The sequence below is a fragment of the Ursus americanus genome, chromosome 11, assembly GCF_024610735.1.
Source record: "Ursus americanus isolate L20-20 chromosome 11, mUrsAme1.1.p, whole genome shotgun sequence".
NCBI lineage: Eukaryota > Metazoa > Chordata > Mammalia > Carnivora > Ursidae > Ursus > Ursus americanus.
Genome location: NC_142137.1, coordinates 20,771,735 through 20,795,057, shown reverse-complemented (window position 1 = coordinate 20,795,057; position 23,323 = coordinate 20,771,735). Strand labels below are relative to the sequence as shown.

Genomic DNA, 23,323 nt, shown 5'->3' with positions numbered 1-23,323 from the left:
ACAGCACAGTAACTTAATATTTACAAATGAAATCAATAAGTGAATTAAAATATGATCTATGTCTTATAAGTAAAATTATTTATGAAAATGTTTTGAATTGAAAAGAAGTGAACTTTGAAGTAAATGTCTTGCAAGATTGGTATCTATGAAGACAAAAAATAGTCAATTTCATCTAAATGGAATCTCCCTGGCTTCTTTTTACCACGAGATTCATCCATGCTGTTGCATATAGAGGAACATATCCCTTTTAATGATGAGAAGTATTCTACTTAATGGTAAGAATCTGAACACTTAAACCCTAATACTGAAGTCACTGTCAATTTTCCATTTGTCATACTCCTTGAGGAATTTGGGAAGATGAGAAACAAGTACATTGTCTCCCAACATTTTCCCAAGAATCAGTTTTAATTCCCACTTGTTATTTTCACTCATCTGTACCTGGAGTAGAACACAGAACAAAACAAGTGTTAAGTAATATTAAATTAACAGGAAGTTCTCTCTCTTAGGTAATATAAGCTTGATTATATGATCAAAGCTTGAAATATCAAGGCATCTTTTATTTCATTCTTTAATTTTATCAGTTGAATTCTGCTTCTTTAGAAAATAATAGTATTTATTCTTCTCACAGCATGACCAGAGCACTACAAGCTTTTTTTTTTTTACCACCTTTAGACTCTCTCAAATTTTGCAAACTTTATTTAGAGTAAGTTCTTAACTACTTTCTAATATTTGTGGTTTCCTCAACTTTCATTTTTGAAGGCTCTAGCATGATGTAGGGGAAATAATATAGACTTAAGAGCCAAGTTAATTTAGTTGGTTTTTTTCTTTTTTTCTTTTGTAATTTGTTATCTATGTAAGCATAGAAAGTTATTCAACCACTCCACTCATCAGTTTTGTCTTCTGTGACACAATTGTAATGACACATAAAATTGTTGTGAGAAATATTCACGTAAGTATCCCATAAATATTAGTACTCTCTTAATAATGACTGAGTTACCTATTTTGACAGATAATGGTTACTTTGTTTCTAACCCCTGTCCAGATCTGTTGATTAGCAGGTGCTGTCCTTTTATCAAGTATTTTATTAATGCAATTATATATATATATATATATATATATATATATATATATATATATATATATATATATATATATTAAAGATTTTATTTATTTATTCGACAGACATAGAGAAAGCCAGCGAGAGAGGGAACACAAGCAGGGGGAGTGGGAGAGGAAGAAGCAGGCTCATAGCGGAGGAGCCTGATGTGGGACTTGATCCCATAACGCCGGAATCACGCCCTGAGCCGAAGGCAGACGCTTAACCGCTGTGCCACCCAGGCGCCCCTAATGCAATTATATTTACTCTTCCCATCTTGATCTACTCAAGTTCTTAGCATTGAGCACAGAGATATTACAGCTTAAATAGGTAGTAAATTTAGAATACCTGAGAATGTTAACTGTATCTACAATGGTGATGATGTTAATATTGTGTAGGCTAAATACTAAATAAAATTTAAAGACCTATGACCATGGATTATGATTAAGAGCAAATACTATTTACCAGGAATTACAAGAAAGTTTTCACTTCATGCATTAGCTTCCAGTCATTGTATATAGTTCTTTAGTGTATGCTTCTGAAAAGGAAGCTGAGGATGTGTCTCTACAGATTAGAGTAAGGACAGAAATGATACAAAATTGGGCTTTACTATTTTTTGTGGTAAATTCTAGTAAATGCTGCAGCGTTTCTTTTAAGGGCAATTTGATTCATTTGAATGATTATAAACAATGTACTCTTTTATACACCTTTGTGCCATTTGCATTGTAGGTTCAACAAGTAGGTAGTTAAACATATTTTTTGTTTTAAGTTAAATGAATTGGACCATAAAGTTATATTTTGTTTTGGGTCATTCAAAGCAATATTCCACTTATTTGGGTAAGATTAAAAATTTTAAACTGACATACATCATAAATATAAACCACAGATTGTAATTTATTTTAAAACTAAAAATAATTTTTTACCTTGTTTCTACTTAAATCCAGCAATATTTCCCAATAAGAAACAGCATATTTTCTCTTTGAAAAACAAAATGTTGGCAATAAGTATTAGGGAGATGTACAGCTCAGTATGAAACAGGGTGGGGCAGGGTATATGGGGGGACAGGGTAGATCAATTGTGCATAAGCCAAGAGAACAAAGCAAGAATTGGATAAAACATTTTTTTAGAGCATTCCTACACCTTACATAGTATACCAGTATGCCATCACATAAATTTTATGCCAAGTGAAAAACAGCTTGTCCATCAACAGACAATATGATGTTTGGAATAACTAAAAAGAAAGTCACGAAAAAAGTGTCACTAACTTGGAAGCATATAAACCTCATTTTTGTTATTCTCCTTTTTATGTTAAAAACATATGTCTGTTTTGTAGAATAACTAAATCAAGCTGCACAGGTGATATATAAAATAAACAATTTCTGCCTGGTGTTCAAAGTGAACTGTAGTTATAGCTATGCAATTACAGTTCTGTTTTTTTCTTTCCTATCAACCAGACTTGCAATTGAAATGAAAACGTAAAACCAAAATATAGCACTAGAGTAATGCATGTAGATAACTATGCATTTAGATATTCTTTTGTGATAATTATTTCCTTTTGACAGAACTATGATTTCATAGCTTTCTTATAATACTCAAATGCCAAGGTAGGATTTCAATATGATGCTGAAATTTCAATATGATGATGCAATCATCATTTTTTTTTCAAAGAAAGGCACTTAGTATACGTAAACTCAATATCTTGGTGGTGAAGGGGTCAGTGGAAGAATATAAACATATTCTACGTTAGGATTTTCTCTGTTATCTCAATCACTCTGTTATCTCAACTCTACCATGTGAGTTGTATTATGCACTTAAGTAGAGCTTGCAAGTTCAGTTTAAATGTCATTCATTTAAGAGGCAACTCTGTTACAGTTATCTAAACCCACAACTTCCCTGAAACTGTAACTTTGCAAAACTCCAGATACACATGTGATGGACATAGTGAAGTTTATGGGTAGTAGGCACCTGCTTTTTAGGTCTGAATAGCACTTGAAGTTGCATAAGGAACTATTTCTTTTCTATTCCAATCACACAATCCTGATAAGGATATACTAACCAAACGTTGGCCACTCAACTGAGGAGTTCACAAGTATGACCCAAAATATGCCATTTTTATCCCTTCTTTTTTACTTTCTCATTTTAGAATCTTCTGGATGTCAAATACAGGAGGATCTCAATTAAACCATGATGACTACCATATGAAGAAAACATGCATTTATTAACAAAGAATAAAGCTAAACAGAGAAAAGCAGTCATGGGGGCAAGGAAGAGGGAGATAGACAAACAGTATGAGGGAGACAGAGAGGCAGAGAAACAGAGAAAGACAGAAAGAAAGAGAGAGGGACTTTGTGTTGTTGTACACAACTGTCCATAATATCTTCAGAACTACCCTGGCTGGCTCTCCTCTTCTCTCAATGTTAGCAGGTAATCCAGAGGATAAGCCACAGATTCCTCTGTTTTGATGAATACTGTGTTAGTGAGTTTCTGTCCTTTGTATCACAAAAAGGTAGACAGATAAAAAAGGATTCTTAGAAAAACAGAATAAAAGAAAGTGTGTGCCTAATATCACTGTCTAACGTTTAGAGCTTTTGTCAGCATTCCTACAATCTATTAAGGAGTACATTAATATAATCAACATATTCTGATAATAAAGCAAAAAGTGGATTTTCAGAGTTCACATCATCCAGATTCAAGTATTTATAGACTACACCAGTCAATTGCTGGTTTTAAATTTTCCTTGCATGTGACAAACTGGCAATTAAAAGAATGCAAATATTCCAGGGCAACTCTGAATTATAAAACCTAAATTAAAAATAACATAACTTTCCTTCAGGAAAAACTTCCTAGAGTAGGTTCTCAAACTGAATTTAAACAAGGTAAACTGGTTCAGTGCTGGGGAACATATTTGAGGTAAAGGGAAAAATAAACATGAATAGGTATAGTTCAAAGAGGTATAGTTCAGAAAATGAAAGGCACACACTATGAAACTTACGACTTGACACAGAATGAGAGGTAATTCTAAATTCTTAAAGGAAGCACTGCATGGAGTAGGCATTCTAGAAAGCGTGATGTCTTACCAAGGTAGCCACTCAACAGAGAAGTTAATATTATGAAGTCCTTTCATGCACAGTATTAGAGAAGTCTGTGACCTATGTGACAATGAGGAAGGAGAACCCCGATGACAATTCAGTTACTCAGTTGCCAAGGAAAAGTTAGTTCAGGCCACAGACTTGTAACTTAGGTCTGTCTATGCAGACCTAACCCTTGAGAAACTGGACCTATCAATCCTAAAATCAAGTGTAACAGCTATCTCCTCTTACTGGAGCACTCTCTTTGATATGTCACCAACAATCACACATGTACAAAGATTTCCCTCCAACTACTTACCCAGGAAGACCTTTAAGAGAACTTCTGCTCTGCTAAAACGTCACTGAAGTTTCAGTCCCTCTGTCCTCATCCTAGAATTGTTTGCCACCTTTTAGTGTTTGGTGCCCCATGCAACTGATAAGCTGGCACACATCTTAATCCATCTATGGACAGAGGACAAGGGTAAGTCAGTGAGATGATTCAGGAGAGCTGTGTATAATAAGCAGAATAATTTGATAGCTAAAGAGAATAACAGGATAGTAGTGCAATCATCGTGTAAGTTTGACATAATGTGGGGAAATTTCAGAGAGGTGGTTGGATATTCAGGGAATGTGCTTCACTCTTAGCTTTTAACATGAGATCTGGCTGGAGCACACCAGGCAATGTCTGTTTTGTTCCCAAGGTCATGGAGCCAGGTTGATGATGTAGTTTCTGCTGATCTAGGTCTCTCATGAAGTGACAAGTCACCCACCATTGTGAGAAATTTATACCACTAAATAATATATGTCAGACAAGGACACAAATTTCAAATCAGTCTTAAATAGACTCCATTTTCTGAAAAATGACAATATTAAGTTAAAAATCAATAATGAAAATTTATTTTAAAAACACAGTTTGGACATTAAAAGCAACATTAAATAACTGTAGGAAAACAGAATTGCATGTAACTGAATAATAAGCCATTAGAACATAGTATGACTAATAGGATGGGACTAAAGTGGACTATTGGGGAACTGTAGTTTCACGAAACATATTAGACACTAATAAGATGGAAAAATAATAAGTTAAGCAAGTTAGATGGTAGAAAAACACCCATGGAATAATCTAAAGATAGACCCCAAAAAGCCAATAATAAAGAGGAGAAAGCAATATATTAGAAAACAAAGCTATATCAGTAATGTACATTACAAAAATCTACTAAAAATTGGCAAGACTGGTAAATTTTCATTTAGAAATGAAGGGCACAGACAGATAATATTAGGAATTTTCACAATTTTCAGACATTAAAAATAAGAGGATACTATAAAATCTAAACATTAATTAAGTTAGAAAATGAATAGATAACCTCTAAATGAATGTAATATGACAAAATTTGAAGAGGCAACCATGTGTACTGGAGAGTTTCCCATGAGTCTCTTGTGTTTCAGCAAATCTTGCAAGCAAAGTTAGTATCTTTGTTCTTTGTTCCAAACTACCTTTTCAAGGATGTTTGTATAGCAAATAGCCTTGGAAAAATAAAGATAGTGTTTCCCACCAGAGTATAAAGCAAGTTTACCTATAGCATTTAACAGAAACAGTATCTGCTCCAGAGTAAAGGGCAGGCATGCTTACTGAAGACTATGAAATTTTGGGTTCCAAATATAAAGTCAAGTTTCCTCTTCTGTAATGTAATCCATTGCATGTGTAAGTATCCACCTGGGTCCACCTGTGGACTCAGGACAAGGGGGAACTCATACATATGAAAAGAAGTGATAGGAATTGAAAATAGAGGAATTTAACTTTCATTGTTTGTAGATGGTATGATTGCTTATACATAAAAACTCAAAGGATGTATAGGCAAATGATTAAAGTCAGTAAGAGCACAACAGATGTGTAGTTCAATGTCAAAAAATTAGTTCTATATTTACATACTAGCAACAAAATCATCCATAGGTAGAGTGACCATGTGATTTATTTTCCGAACAAGGGCAATCTGAAGAGTGAAAAAGAAAGTACTTAAAAATTAATAATAAACAACCTAGATGGACTTCAGCAAATCAAGGGAGATAAAATTTCTATATAAAAGGTTAAACATGGCAGCAAGAAAGCAGTTACATTGGTATCAAAATAATACAGATAGCTTGGACCAAGGTGGCAGAAATGCTGTTGGTGAGAAGTAGTAAGATACTAAATACACTCTGGAGATGGGGCAAGAGTGTAAGAAATGGATAGTCTCTTTTTTAAAAAAATGAAAGGAAGAAAAAAATTAAAGTAAAAAGACACTTGAAGTGTGAGAAGTATCTGTAGCACACATAAAAGCAAAGGATTTTTATCCAAAAGTATAAAGAGCCCTACATAAATTTAAAGTGATAAAACACAACCAAGAAAAGAGAAATAGCAGATATTATACAAAAGAAAACATGAAAAAAAATCTTTGATGAGAACTTTTAGGATCCACTCTCTTAGCGACTTTTCAATACATTATTACTAACTATAATCACCATGTACAGAATAATACTCAGCAATAAGAAGAAACTACTGATACATTCAACAATATGCAGAAATCTAAAAATCATCATGTAGAGTAAAATAAGCCAAGCAAACAACAGTACCTGTGTATGATATACATATCAAATTTCTAGAAAGTGTAGACTAATCTGTAGTGATAAGTAATTCAGAGATTATTTTAGAAAAGTGCAGGGATTAAAAAAAGGCACAGGAAACTTTTGGAGGATGGTGGAAATGTTTACTATATTGATTGTGGTAATGGTTTCACATATCTTATATTTATCTCAAAACTGGTGAAATAAAAATTGGTGAAATCATGCAATTTAAACAAGTGTAGCTTATTATACCTCCACTAAACGTCAATAAATTTATAATAAAATGAAACAAAAAATAAACATTTTTTAGAGAAAAAGTGCTGAGAAAATAGATTTCCATTAAACCTGAATTGAAAGAAATGCTATTGAAAGTTCTTCAGTAAAAGAAAAATGATTCCAGATCAAAATTTAGATTTACCAAAAGAAATGAACAGCTGCATAAGTGGCAAACACCTGAGTAAATTAAAAAAAATTCTTTATAAGATCTTGGTTGTTTAAAGTCAAAACTATACTAACGTATTGTCAGGTGAGTAATCAATGTGGAAATAAAATGTACGTAGGTTGGGTATCAAATAATTCCACTGAATACATTCAGAACTGTTCTGAAATGAGGCAAGTGAATTGGACCTCTGAATTTCAAATCAACTAGTCATTTCCCCAGGAATTGCTGGTGGGGGGAGGGAGGGTGCATAGCTGTCAACAGTCAGCTGGAGGAGTAAGTGTCCTTATACAAAAGGGGAATCCAGGCATCGCACCACAGCTCCACTATAATAATATTTTGTTGCTGTTACTGAATTGCAGGTTCAGATTATTTCTTATATAACTTTGTTTCATTGTTTCTTTGTATATATCAAATTATACATGCTTCTTTGTATATATCCATTATTTCCAAATTAAAAAAAAACTATTTTAGCAATTCAAAACATCATATGGATCAGAGAAAATCAGTGTTCACAAAAAGAAATGTGCACTATCCCCTATAGTGTATACAGGGGACAAACTATGACCTAAAATATAACCAAATAGAAGACATTATGTATATAATTTATCACTGAAGATATATATTCTGAAAATTAGATATGTGAAATATGAAATAATAGGAGGATTTACACATTCATGAAATAGAAAGTATGCAATGCTACAATATATCTTACAAACACAGTAATGGGTCAGGATTTCTCTTCATTACTGAATGCCATTTGTGTGTCACTTATAATTTCACAGGTAACTTTATAAAAATCCTCACCTCCCTGGCTCATAGCAACTTTGAAACTCCCTTTGTTTTGCAGGCCTCCTCAGAGACTTAGAGGCAAGTGTAAATAATGTGTTTTACTGATTGATGTTTTGAAATCCTATGAAATTCAGAATAAGATTTGCTAAGAAAGATACTTGGTTTAATTAAGGAAAGGTACTGCATATGAAAGCACCAGCAATGAAATACTGGATGTCTGTATATTCTTGATAAGCACTTTCTTCATCTGTCAAATGAAGGAAGGAGAATCATGTTTTATACTTTGCTAATGGATTTTCTCTCTGCTAACAAGCTCAAAGCTTGAACTAAAGGAAAATTGCCACATACCCCTATTTCCGTGATATCCATATCTATTTCCCTGTTACTTTATTCTTAAATTGCAGATTTGAAATGTACTCACACTTATTATTTATGCTTTATGCTCGAGGTTATGTTGTGTGATTAAAGAACAAACAACTGAAACACCATGTATTTGCCATTCCCCTTTATATAAAGCTACTATGAGGTTTCAGGAAAATGATTGAGTTTAAAAATGACAGTTTTAGTATTTACATAGTAGTTGTTTGAAGATCATACATACACCAAATAAAAAACTAATTAATAATGTTAGAGGGATATAATATCAAATCACTAGCTAAAGTTGTATTTTATCTATTCTTTTAATTAATTTTAAACAGGTACACTTAAAAGGCAGTAAGAACAAATTTTAAAAATAAATGGTTTATTATACGATTTCACTCACATGTGGAATTTAAGAAACAAAGCTAATGAACATAGGGGGAAAAAAGAGGCAAACCAGAAAAGAGACTCTTAACTATGGAGAACAAACTTAAGTTGCTAGAGGGGAGTTTGGTGGAAGGATGGGTTAAATGGGTGATGCGTATTAAGGAAGGCACTTGTGATGAGCACTGGGTGTTGTATTAAGTGATAAATCACTGAATTCTACTCCTGAAACTTAATATTACACAGTACACTAACTGGAATTTAAATAAAAACTTGGAAGAAAAAAGTAGTTGGTTTATTTATTTTATTTTTTTAAAGGAAACCTTTTAAAAAAATTACAAGATTTTATTTCTTTTATTTGAGAGAAAGTGTGAGAGAGCAAGAGAGAGCAAAAGCAGGGGGGAGCTGCAGAGGGAGAGGGAGAAGCAGGCTCCCCTCTGAGCAGGGAGCCAGACTTGGGGCTAGATCCCAGGACCCTGGGATCATGACCTGAGTCAAAGGCAGATGCTTAACCAACTGAGCCACCCAGCTGCCCCCAAACAGTTGGTTTATTAAATAAAAAGCCATTCTATTTTCTTTCAGTAGACAAGTGATGTTTCTTTTCTTATTTTCTCCTAGAAATATGGTCTTTATATACCTATACATGCATATATGAAGACATATTCTTTTCTCCCATTTTGTATTTGGCAATGCGAGCAAGTCCCAAGGCAATGACTGGGACTCTGGTAGATATGGGAAGTACATAGATATAGAAGGGCAAGTAACTAAACCTGAGAAAGAAAGAAGTGAAGGAGGGCTTCTTTGTGGCATGAAGCAATTGTTTTATTTTTATTAAAAATAATATCAAAATAATATAGATCTTGTGATCCAGAGAAACAGGTTCTCGCTACATACCTCCTCATCTCCAAGGCCATTCCCCTAAGGCAATAACCTGCAAGTATTAATATTTCTAGTTTTTATTTCTTTTAATATTTGAACTCTAAAACTATGAAATGTCCATGGATGATATCTATTGACTCCATAATATAAAAAATGAGAGTTTAGTACATTTAAACTATCTTGACCTCCTCCCTGTTTCCTTTTCACAAGCTTGATAGTTATATTATTGTAGTTATATTATTGAGTTCTCATCTTGCAGGGAAAATCTTGAAATTTTCCTTTTTATTTCTGTATGCCTTTCAGCCACTTATCTCTGTTTTAGTTTTTTTTACCTTACTGTGTAATATATAAATATATATGTGTATTTATATATACACTTTATATAAAGTATATATATGCTTTTATATTCTTTAAAAATTTATTGAGAATATGGAACAGATTATTCCTTCGTTGTAATTTTATAATAAATTATTTTTTTAAAAAAAGCAAATATCTTCAGAAGTACATAGAAAGCTTCTTCCTCCAAACTCAGTTTTCAGAATCACCATAATATGCTTGTATAACATTTCTGAATGTCTAGTATGTGTATAAACAAATAAATGGATGCACTATAATATAGTTTTGTATAGTTAGATTTTTAATTTGTTTCTGTTTTCCTGATATAATCAAAATAACATTAAACAATATAGTTGTGAAACTATGTATATTTTGCAAATGTATTTTTAGACTAAATTTTAGGAGCAGAAATGATTAATCAAGCCATATATGCATTTTTTTAAATTTAAAGATATTTTCAAACTGCCCTTTTAAATGTGTGCATCAATTTATAACATCATATCTTATATTCTCAAGTTTTATATGGAATTTATTTACCTCTTTTCCATATGATAAGCAAAACATTTCTTCATTTTTTGTTCACTTCCCTTGTGTTCGTTAGTGAGAGCAAACATCTTTTGTGAGCTGACATGCATTCTTTTCCTGGCATATCACCTGTTTGTATTTGAATCGTTTATGTTTATGACATATATATATATTTTTCAAAGATTTTATTTATTTATTCGACAGAGATAGAGACAGCCAGCGAGAGAGGGAACACAAGCAGGGGGAGTGGGAGAGGAAGAAGCAGGCTCATAGCAGAGGAGCCTGATGTGGGGCTTGATCTCATAACGCCGGGATCACGCCCTGAGCCGAAGGCAGACGCCCAACCGCTGTGCCATCCAGGCGCCCTTGTTTATGACATATATTAATACTTATTTTTATATTTAAGAATTACCCTTTTGTGCATTACTTTTGTTGCAAACAGTTTCCAATATTGTTCCACAGTATTTTTGCCATGCGGATTTTTAAAAATTTGCTTGGATCATTTCAGTCTTTCTTCCTAAATATTATTTTGAATCATTTTAGAAATACTTTATAAATTATTTTACTTTAATCATCTGGGTTCTTTCATACTATTCCAGTGTTTTCATTTATTTATTTTATAATTTTAATTCCATCATGAAAAACGAGAACAAACTGATGGTTAGCACAGGGGAGGTGGGCAGGGCGATGGAAGGAGTAGGTGAAGGGGATTCTGGAGTGCACTTGTGATGAGCACTGAGTAATGTACAGAATTGTTGATTTACTATATTGTACACCAGAAACTAATATTAACACTGTATGTTAACTATACTGGAATCAGAATAAAAACCTGATAAAAAATGTTAATTCCATCAGAATTTTTAATATATTTTCTTATGTTTCTTTTTAGGAGTATTTTCAAATTTATATCCTCTAACTTGACTGTGAAGTTCTTCTAAATGTCAGAATCTTCACAAAGAGCTCCGTAATATTATTGATGCTGGTTGGTGTTTTTTTTCTTTTGATGCTGTTTTACTTTATTTTTATCTACTCATCTTTTAAAACTCAGAGTTCATTGGGACTATATTTCCCATAGAAGAGCTTTTGTGAATTTTTTTGTTTCTTTTGCAGAGAAATCTCTTTTGTCTATGTCTAGTATTTCTTTACTGTGCTAACTACACCTCAATTTTCTTTTGTTGCACTGCCTTTTCCTCATTATACAGATTTTCACTATGAATCAAACTACCCTGCCATCTCTATCTTGAGTTTATTCATATTTGTCTAATGACTTTCTTTTTTGCTTATGTTAAACAGTTTTCATTTCATTTAAAGAACCCTAATATACAGCTCTCCTTACTTTCACCAGCTGCTGTTAAAACACTCATATAAACTCTTAAACTAGAAGTTGGGTTGTCATTTCTCATCTGTGAAAGCGTCACCTAAATCCAATGCTTTTTTTTTTTTTAAGATTTTATTTATTTATTTGAGAGAGAAAGAGAGCATGAGTGGGGGGTGAGAAGGGGCAAAGGGAAGAGGGAGAAGCAGACTCCCCACTGAGCAAGGAACCCCATGCTGGACTCAATGCGGGGCTCTAACCCAGGACCCTGTGATCATGACCTGAGCCAAAGGCAGCAGGTTAACCGACTGGGCCACACAGGCACCCCTAAATCCAGTCCTTTAAGATACCTCTATTAATGTGAGTTACTGATTGGAGTGGGGGCTTCCAAGTTTTCCTTCTAAAAATGACCACTAGGGTCCATTAGATTAACTATTTAAGTTTAGTCGTGCTAACTATCTTACATTATCAGTTCAGAAAATGTAAGTCTGAGGGTGCAATCATTTTCTCATGGGGCTTGCAGATTGGGGCCATTTCAGCAGAACTAGCATTAGTAATCTCATTCCACACCTCAAAATGCTTTCCTTCTAATCCTCATAGTCCTAGGTGGTAGCAAAGGGGAAAAAAGGAGAAGCATCACTGAGCATGAAGCAGTGGAGACACATTCATGTCCCCTAGCCTACAATCCACTTCTCACAAAAGTCTCTACTGACGTTAGGGACTGGTGAATGCCTTTGTCTAAAAACAGATGATCAGTGACTCTGGAGAGCCCTGCTTTGTTTTCTAAAAAGGATAGAGAAATAGTGTAGTTGGTGAGGGAGCACCAGGGGAACCAGTAGAAAACTATAAGTCCCTGCCTCCATTCAGTTTTGTAATTTATAGGTTTTTCCTAAGACTCAAATGGACAAGTAAGACTTAAATTATCCTGCATATACTATAGAGAGGGTTATGTGCTGGGTAAATGAAATCCCAGAAACATTGTGCAAAATGCAAACCAAGACCCGAAAGAAAACAAAGAGTAAAGGCCTCAATAAGCTTTCTTATATATGCAGACTAAGCCGTGCAAAAAACTAACAACAATAAATCTGTGAGAGAGATTTGTGTACTTGTGTGGCTGCCTCAGAGCTGGAGTTAGTACTGTTTAGATTCATTCCTCATGTTAGAAGGAATTAATGGAGGAGACTAGATTATATTTGATTTTGAGGTATCTGTGAACAGAAAATCCATTCACATCTATTTTCAGTGTATTAATTTAAAATATTCACTCAAGCCACTGGAAGAAAAAAAATGGCAATTCTCAGGAAAACAGTTTTAACATTCTGACCTGAAACTGAACTGTGAATAACTAATCTTTAAATCAAATATGCTAATACCTATTTTCATCTCCTTTATCTGGTATAACGTGCACTGTATTAGGATACAGACCTCAAACTAAAATTTTAGAGAATAAATAAATACTACTACGTTTCTTTCTGAGGGAGCAGTTTATATCCAGCTAGAAGTTTGTTGTCCCAGATAACGATATCTGTCAAACATTGAAAATATATGCCCCCAAATACTACCTTCAGCTTTAAATGAGAATTGTTCTCATTGCTATATGCCAGCACAACTACATAACTCTATCCTAGAGAACTTTCCCTAGGCTTCTCTATTTTTGAGACAATGAAGTAAACATTTAATGTTTATTGAGCAGGATTTATGAAGCTGTCAGTGAACTGACACATGGCCATAAAACGTATTGTGGCTAGAGTCTAGATAATCTGCAGCTGAATGAATTACACTAATTTCTGTGCTTGCATATTCATGCTATGGAAATAGTTTCTTGTAACAGATTTCTTCATTGTCTGCAGGTGCCACAGCGTGGTTAGAAGTAAAGTTAATTGCACTCTAGGACATGTGGGAATTCACACGTCTATAGAGTTGGCTTGTTTTCTGAAAGAGTATTCATGATTTGTGTAAGGAAGCCAAAACATCCATAATTAAATTATCACAACTGCAAATACTTAACTTTTGAAAAGACATTAGAAATAGAAATAGAAGTTCTTACTATCATGTTAATATCAGAATTTTATCTTCATCTGTGTTCCAAATAACACACATACTTATGTTTCAAGTTTAATGTCACTTGATAGAATGAAAATGTTGGGTGTATCACTCTAGCCAAGCTACATGCATAGCTGCTATACCTCCTAGCTAAATGAGATTACCTTGTTCTGTAACTTAATCAGAAGACGTGTTTTCCCTTATGAGGCATATTAAAAGCAAAATGTTTTATTTACTTCAGTGGAAGGTAAGTTAGAGGATCTATGGAAAAAGGGAAGTTAATCATAAAAAAAAATGCACATACTATTTTCTTATTGTGACCCAGTATACCCAGCTACATTGCAGGATTCAGTTGAAAAAAATGTGTCAATCTCTGCATTTTGCATTGGTTAATGATTAGGGAAATGCCAATGTTTTCATTCCTTTTGAATATTTTTTTTAAAAAATTCAGAATGATTTCATGTATTCATCCAAGCCCCTTTTATTTCTTTGTTACAATTCTTCTTTGCCTTACTGAGATACTCCTAGGAAGATGCTTTTCGGTTGAAAAACAGCAAATATTTTGAGACCTCTATTTATTGGTAGATCAACATATTAGATATAGAGAAACAAATACACTTTTTGTAATATTATTAATAGAATAAATGTAATAAACTGTGTATAGTCATTAACAAACAGAAAAAGCATCTTATGCCATCTTGGGAAATTAAGGCATATTTTCAGGAAAAAGGTGGCAGTAGGGTTGAATTTTGAAGGGGGAAAAAGGCATTAACGTCTATGTAAACAAATAAAATGTTTATAAGTAATTTTAAAATGTTTATAAATAAAATAACAAATAAAATGTTATATTTATTACAATGATAGCATCGTTCAAATGATGGAGATTTAAGGTGGTAAGTTATGGGAAAGTATAGGCGCTGGTGAAAGATGTATCTAGGGTTAAAGCAGGGAATAATACGGGAGAGAAGCCAGAATAAATAATAGGCCTTAAGCCTCATGCTAATGCATTTGGAAGGGATGCAAACAGTGACTTTGAGGGATTGCTAAAAGAGAAATCTGCAAATCTCTTAAATCTACAAATCTCTCTGACAGCTACTTGGAGGTTGAATAAGGTAAAGAAGAGGGAGGGGCATCAGTATTGGAGCCAGACTGATGTACAAAGAGAAAAGATTTAACATCCTAAGTGTTTGGATTGCAACATCAAAGGGGAAATTTGTAGAGTTACTGTTTTAGTTTCTGGTGACAATGCATTTTGCATATTGTGATGCAATATATGAATTAATATCATTAATAATTATTGATGTAACATATTAATATAATTAATAGGCTTAAAACAGTTTTCTTTTTTCCTGAGTAAACTCATGTGTGAAGTAGATATCCAGCATGCCTAAATTTTTATTTAACCACCTGTGGTATAACAGAAAGTTTTGTATTGTTTTTCAAAGGAATTTAAATGTGTAGATTATATGAAAAAGGAAATATTGCTTGTAAAAACACTTGACCATAAAGTAGAACTTCCTAGGACAGCCATAACTTTCAGTTTTCAGTTTGAAATTTCAATTTTAAATAAACAAAATTCAGGTGAAGAAAGTAATACAAATACATTGTAGAACATTTGGAAAATAAATATGATTTTATAATAATTAAAATCACATTCACAAATGTCTTACTCTTATGAGGTCTCACATTTTCTTGGGTTCTGGATTCTGGGAGGAGACCTTTTCAGATACCTATGCCACTATCCTTGTGTTTAATATACTGTTTATTATGCAATGTTGTACATTTGAAAATAAGGTGATATAGGAGCACAAAATAATAATTAAAAATATAAATATAACTACATATATTAAAATAAAATGCAATATAAATGTAATATATGTAATGTATTATAATACGAATACACTTGTTCATACTAACAAATATATACTTAAATACACTTATACATTTTCAAAATGAAAATCAACCTTGAATGTACTTTGTGTGACACAGAGCTCACAGTAACAAAGAAGTTCTTGATTTTATTTTAAATATAAGTTGCAAAAATTTTCTGTCAGATGGAATGTCAACCTCTGAGTTTACTGGAGAAGACTCTTATAAACTAATGTTACAGGGAGATTTTATCTATATGATTCCTACAGGGAAAATATTTTAAGCTATAGTTAATAAATAAACAAGACATACAAAAATATTTTGTCAGGTTTCTTCCTCTCATAGATTAGCTGGTTTATGGCAATATCACAAAATACTGACTCTTCAAAAATATATATCATATATTTACAGTAACATGTCACTAAAAATACATATCTAGGACTAATTTTATTTATTTATTTATTTATTTTAAAGATTTTATTTATTTATTTGACAGAGATAGAGAGGGAACACAAGCAGGGGAAGTGGGAGAGGAAGAAGCAGGCTCATAGTGGAGGAGCCTGATGTGGGGCTCGATCCCAGAACGCCGGGATCACGCCCTGAGCCGAAGGCAGACGCTTAACTGCTGTGCCACCCAGGCGCCCCTCTAGGACTAATTTTAAATATTTCATTGAAGATTGTTTTTCCCAAAATTTCATTTCTTCGTTCTAGGGACAGTTTATTTTATTGTTAAACCTTCTTAATTGAGTTTTAGACCTCCAAAAATCTTTGAGGCAATAAATTGAATATATTAAAATTTTTTGGAACAACATTCCTTGAAATACATGTTTAATATCAGTTGTTCTAAAGTTCTAAAGAGGCAGACCAACAAACTAAAAAGATGCTCAGATAAATCATTAAGCTGTATTAGGAAGCGAAAAGCTTATTTCATTTTATATTTATAGAATATTTGAACCATTTATTTTTTTATTCTACATATATTTATTAAGCATCACCATTCTATGCCAGGAAATGATCTAGACACTTGGGACATATCAGTGAAAAAATGGACAGAAAGCCTACCCTTTTTGAGAGTTTGATCTCGAAATTTGTACGAATCTCTTATACTAAGACTTGTGTGTAACTACTTACTATAGTTTAAAAAGCATCTTAGATATTTATTGTTCATTTGTCTCTTATAATACCTTATGTGTTTAAAACCCCATGGTTTCTAAAAGGGCCATAACGCCATTACAACATTAATTTTACTTTGTAACTACAAAGCCATATATCTCCTTTGGACATTTTCTAATTTAATACAGGCACTTTAATTTTATCACATTATTTTCATAATTAACTTTTATTGAGTTCAGTTTCACCATGTTACTTAAGGTTTTTTAATTAAAATATTTGTTTGACTCATTAAAACAAATTAGAGATAGGCAATTAAAATGTTCGTTTTATCCTGCCACAAATGTACCATAATTAGTGGCTCAGTTATGGTTTGATCAGTTTGTTGTTAGAGCCAGTACTATAGAGAAATTTGTTATTTTTGTATTAGTTCCAACTAAATATAGAATATTTGTCTACCTTTTATACCTTTTTACTTGAAAATGTATATCTTATCTCCAAAATGAAGGATACTTAGACTTACTATTTTATGCTCAATAATCCTATGTTAGGCTCAAGTTTTTTAATTAATGGTTAAAAACTTACCTCAAACTGGATTATTTAAAAAAACATTAACTATTTTCAATAATTTTAGAAATTTTAATTGTAATCCAAATTACTTCAGCTTTGCAGTTTTCTACCTAGTTTCTTTCAAAAGTTAATTCATCACACCAGAGTTTTAAATTGTGTGTGCAAATACATGAGTGCAAGTGTGCAAGATGAGTTTAATGTTATTTTCTTAATGAAGAATATTTTTCTATCAGGTGATAAAAGTATTGTGAACTCAGAAGATTCCCAACATTTTCATCTACTTTGCCAAGTCAAATGGTGGTTTGTATATTCCCATATTCGTTGGAGAGTCAGCATACTTTTTCTTTAACATATTCTTACTTGGCTTCTGGGACACTACATACTCCTGAATTTACTTTTTTGCAGTGGTTGTTAATGGCATGCCTTGACAGGAAATCCAATAGCTTGGTGTGAAAACGATAACAGAATACAGAAATGTGTAACTGTGCGGCTCTGAGTAACTCCCTCTCTATTTTGAGTTACATCCTTGGGCACCACTGTGACTGGCCCCTTGCCTAATGCTATAAAATCCAGAGCTCTTGATTCCTTGTTTCTTCCAACCTGAGAAGTTCCTCATTCCCTGTAGATTGTGTCATTTTGTTTGTGTATTCATGCACCATCATGAAGAATTGGGGCATCACTGGTGAGATTCTGAATCCAGTGATTTACATTTTTGTTTTGTATTTCCTCTATACTCAGTGTTTGCTGGTTTGAGAGTAAACTAAAGTGAAAACAACAGTAAAGTAAAATAAACAGACAAACTAAACACCCTCAAGTCTGAGTCATCATTCTCCCCCTAGGTTATGCTGGGTTGGGTCTTTTTGCTTTTGCATATTTTACAGCTTTTCCTCAGGCTACTTTGTTAGAACCTTTCATGTCCTCCACTTCTCAATATTGGAGTTAGGGAAAGGCATCTAAATAATTCCCAAATGATATCATCCCACCCAATGACTTTAAATATAATCTATACACTTGTTACCCCCAAATTTTAAGTCTAACCCCAACCTTGACCTTGAAATCTAGTATAATATATCCAGTACAATCTTAACATTTCCACTTGGAAATTTATTAGATGACTCAAACTGAATATATGTAAAACTCAATTTTTATTCCTTTCTCATTTCAGTGCTGCTTCTCCTTCAATGTTCAAACTCAGTAAACAACAATACCATCGACCCAATTGTTCAGGGCAGGTTCCTTAGGCTCACTTCATATTCATGTTTTTATTCTCACACCCTAAACCTAATACATCAGGAAATTGTTCTACCCAATTAACATACACATCTCAAATCTAACCATTGTCACCAACATCATAACTACTCCTATACAAGCCACCATCATCCTCATTCTGGTCAACTCTAATGTTTTCCTAAATGATCCCGTTCTTTATACCCTTGGACACCTACAATTAATGTTCCATACAGTAGCCAAGATGACTCTTTGAAAAATATGAATAACTGATTATGTTCCCATGTACAAAATAATCCAATCATTTTCATTACACTTAAAATATAATTCAAATTGACTATTTTTACATACACAAACTGCCCATATGCTGACTGCTGGTTAATTTCTTCCTGGCTCACTTCCTTCTCATCACACTGAACTCTTTGCTGATCCTATAACTCATACCAAACATTGTTCCATCACAGGACTTTTGCACTCATTACTTCATCTTCCTAGAACACACTTACTCTATATAGCTAGCTAACTCATTCTACTCAACAATTCTTTATTTCAGAGACATTTCTTTTGTCAAACATTTCTTAATTATATTGCCTCAAATGGCACATTCTTATCAGTATCTACCTGTACCTTGCTTCATTTTTCTTCATGGTACAATTCACTAACTAAAATTACATATTAATCTTTCACTATCTTTTACTGCTGACACAAATGAAGACTGTGCACAGCAGATATCCAATAAAAATTATTTAATGCATAGATACCCAATAAAAATATTTAATGCATTATTATACTATTTTTATAATCATAAAGTAAATTATAGCAATATTAAAGATTACTGTTTCTCTAATGTTTGCAATGACCTACTCGCTTTTCTAACCTCTGTAATATGTCATAACAAATTACTTAAAGGTAGTATAAAAAGAAAACTATGTCATTAATATCTTTAATTCTAGAAAACATTTTATTTTTTTATTTTTAAAGATTGTATTTATTTGAGAGAGGGAGAGAGAGAGAGAGAGCACAAGTGGGTGGTGAAGCAGAGGGAGAGGGAGAACCAGACTCCCTGCAGAGCAGGGATCCTGATGCAGAGCTAGATCGCAGGACCCTGGGGTCACGACCATGACCTGACCTGAAGGCAAACGCTTAACTGACTGAGCCACCCAGGTGCCCCTAGAAAACATTTTACAACCTGATTAAAAATGGGCAAAATACCTGAACAGACACCTCACCAAAGAAGATTTACAGACAAGAAATAAACATTTGAAAAGATGTTCAAACTCCTATGTCATTAGGGAAATGCAAATAAAAGCAAGGATAATACTGCATGCCTATGAGAAGGGCAAAAATCCACAACATTGGCAACACCAAAATCTGGTGAGGATGTGGAGCAACAGGAACCTCATTCATTGCTGACAGGAATGCAAAATGGTAAAGTCTCTGAAAAACCATTTGGCAGTTTCTCATAGAACTAAACATACTTTCACCATATGATCCAGCAATCATATTTATTGGTGTTTACCCAAATGAGTTGATGTTTATGTTTACATAAAAACCTGCATGCAGATGTTTATGGCATCTTTGTTCCTAATCTCCAAAAGTTAGAAACAATAAAAATGTCCTTCAGTAGCTGTTGTACATCTACACAGTGAAAGACTATTCAGTGCTAAAAAGAAATGAGCTATCAGCCGTGAAAAGAAATAGGACATGAAGTGCATATTACTAAGTGCAAGATGGCAATCTAAGGCTACATACTGTAGGATTCCAACTACATGGCATTCTGAGGATGGCAAAACTATAGAGACAGTAGAAAGATCAATGTTTGCCAGGAGCTGGGGGAGGGAGATATAAATAGGCAGAGCACAGAGGTTTTTAGGGCAGTGAAACTATTCTGTATGATACTATAATAGTGGATACAGATACATTTGTCAAAAATCAAAGAATGTACAACAGAAAGAGTGAACCCTAAGTAAACTATGGACTTTGGGTGATAAGGATGTATTAATGTAAGTTCTTTGATCATAACAAATGTACCATTCTGGAAGGTTGTTGATAATGGAGACGTACATGTGTGAGTGAAGGAGGTATATGAGGATTTTCTTCACTTTCTAATCAATTTTGCTGTGAACCTGAAACTGCTCTAACAAAAATAAAGTCTACTTAAAAAAATAATTTGAGGGGCACCTGGATGGGTCAGTCAGTTAAGTGTCTGCCTTAGGCTCAGGTCATGATCCTAGGGCCCTGGGATGGAGCCCCACATTTGGCTCCCTGCTCAGCGGGGAGCCTGCTTCTCCCTCTGCCTCTGCCACTCCTCACTGCTCATGCTCTCTCTCTCTTAAATAAATAAAATCTTAAAAAATAAATAATTTGAAATTGAAGAGATGGTAGCAAAATTCCTTAGTAACTCTTTCTCATTAATATTATAATGTTGAACAAATTATGTGTTTTTAAACAAATTATTTAAGCAAATATTATTTACTTATATCTTTCCCATCTGTCTTATAATAATTAAATTAATAACTGGAGCTCGTTTTTCCACATGTTGTAAGGTTTTGGCTGAATCTCTCCTGAGATCTAGAAGTCTCAGTACAAGGAAGTCTTTAGACTTTTTGGAAAGAAGTAAATGTTGTGCAGAAACACATGGGAGCAAGAATGTGAGAGAAACAGAAACTGAAAGAATACTATGAAATGTGATCCCTGTACTAGCCCATTAGTTAAGAAACAAGAGCCAAAAAGGTAATTCTAAAGAAATAACTATGTTTTATTCAGAAAATCTGTCAGGAATATATGACATATAAGGTACAAATAATGATGTCTTATGGTCTAGATGAAAATGTGTGATATATATTTAAGAGATTTTCTTCCACATTTGTTTTAGAATATACCATGGAGCAGTTGAAGTGGAAACTAAATGGAAATGAATGGTGTTTGGCACATCTAAGATTTTGCATCTGTGATAACTCTCAGGAAAACATCTTTTTCAGCTTTTTCTCTAAGAGCACCAGAGAAGCAGTAACCAAACATTGAAGAGTTCATGAAGATGGAGAGAAAACTGAATGTTTTCAATAAAACTTTGTACCAGGAATATGCTCAGGGCAATATAGCAGAGGAAGATGGGACAAGACTTATTTATAAACACAAGTAAGACTCCTGAGAGAATCTCAGAAACATTGTTCATGGTCATTGAAGGAAGATAGAAGTCTTGTATGTGGAAGGGATGAACTAAAAATGTTATATTTGGGTATATCCTACAACTTTTTTGTTACTTGAATATGTTCAACATGTCAGACTAATCTAATTAATCTTATATTTGATTCAAAGGTTTTTCATCCTCCAGTTCTGTTCAATGAACTTGAAGTGGGAAATGAAGTATGGCCTGCTCCTTCCTCCACATATAGGTTTCTTTTTACTGACTAGTCACACTTTCAGTCCTCTATGTTGATCACAACTTCTCTGTCTAAGAACTGACTGGTTGTTAATGCAGGCAATTCATTCTGTTCTGCTGGGGTACTTCCCTGGTTTCAGCACAGAAAGTCTTACAATCTAGAAATGCCCTCATTCTTGGGTAAACTGAGAGAATTAATCACCCTCTACTGCTAATCTCTGGAGCTGAGGCAATGGTGAGAGAGTGTTACCCATAAGCACTTTTCCTTAGGTTATTCTGTCCTGTGGTCAGCCTTCTTGGTTATTTACTTGACTCATAGGAAACACACATTTTTGCCTTGCCAAAAATAAATAAATAAATGCTGCCTCCTTCATTTCTCTGCCCCCTGCTCTCTAAAATTTCTTCTAATTCTATTTGCTTATATAGAGAGGCTCAGAGACTGGTGAGCTACTAAATAGGCAAGCAACCTGAAAATGGGAGAATGGAATGCCAATCAGCCCTTGTGAAAGCATCTCCAATGTCTACCAGTGACCCTTTTGGGACTTCTGACTTTAGGAAAAGATTAATCAGTTTCTTCTTCCAAGAAAAAGAGAAAAAAATATATAAAATCTTTACAAATGTGTCACTATTTCCAAAGTTATTATCAAAATTTAAATTGTTGCAGTTGCTAATACTTCCATGAAGTCTGCTGTCATCATCAACACAGCAACTAACAATAATATTGTCACCTCTAATAATATTGTTTCAGAAGGTGCCTCCAGGGAAAGATAGGAAGAAAACTTTCACTTTCTAGATGTCCTACACACTGGTAAGAATAATTGAGCTAGAACTGTTAATGAATTGGTGGAGGCTGGATGAGTGTTGGTGAAAGAATGTGAAGTTCTTCGGTGGCTTCAAATACTGGTGGTGTGGTATAAACACATTTGAAGGCTCTTCTCCAGCGACCTCCTAAACTAAAAAAAAAGAATTTTTCCGAATCCCGAATAAGCACAACTTTGGCACAGGCCTGGGGGAGGGGAACATTAGCTGCTATAAGAAAGGCAGGAAGATCTGATAAGATCCTCCCCTGCTATCTTTCCTATTGAACAAAAGTATCGGGGAGTAGGGTAGAGCTAAACACATGATCGCCCTAAGGCAGAAGTAAACAACAAATGTGATTGTAGAAAAGGAACAGAAAAAAAAATAAAAATAAAAGGCTAGGAATATGTATTGGACCCAGAACTACAGCTGAGGACATACCTCCAAGACCCAAGGATTCAGTACTCACCTAAGACCTAGGTTTACCAAGAACAACATAGAATTTTGCAGCCTCACTCTCAACTAGGCT

General features: G+C 33.7%; 1 pseudogene; it reads right to left on the bottom strand.

Annotated features, from left to right (window-relative positions):
* Positions 1-291: 291 nt before the first annotated feature.
* LOC123798581 (cerebral cavernous malformations protein 2 homolog) overlaps positions 292-23,323 on the bottom strand; it is a 96,482-nt pseudogene continuing 73,450 nt past the window's right edge.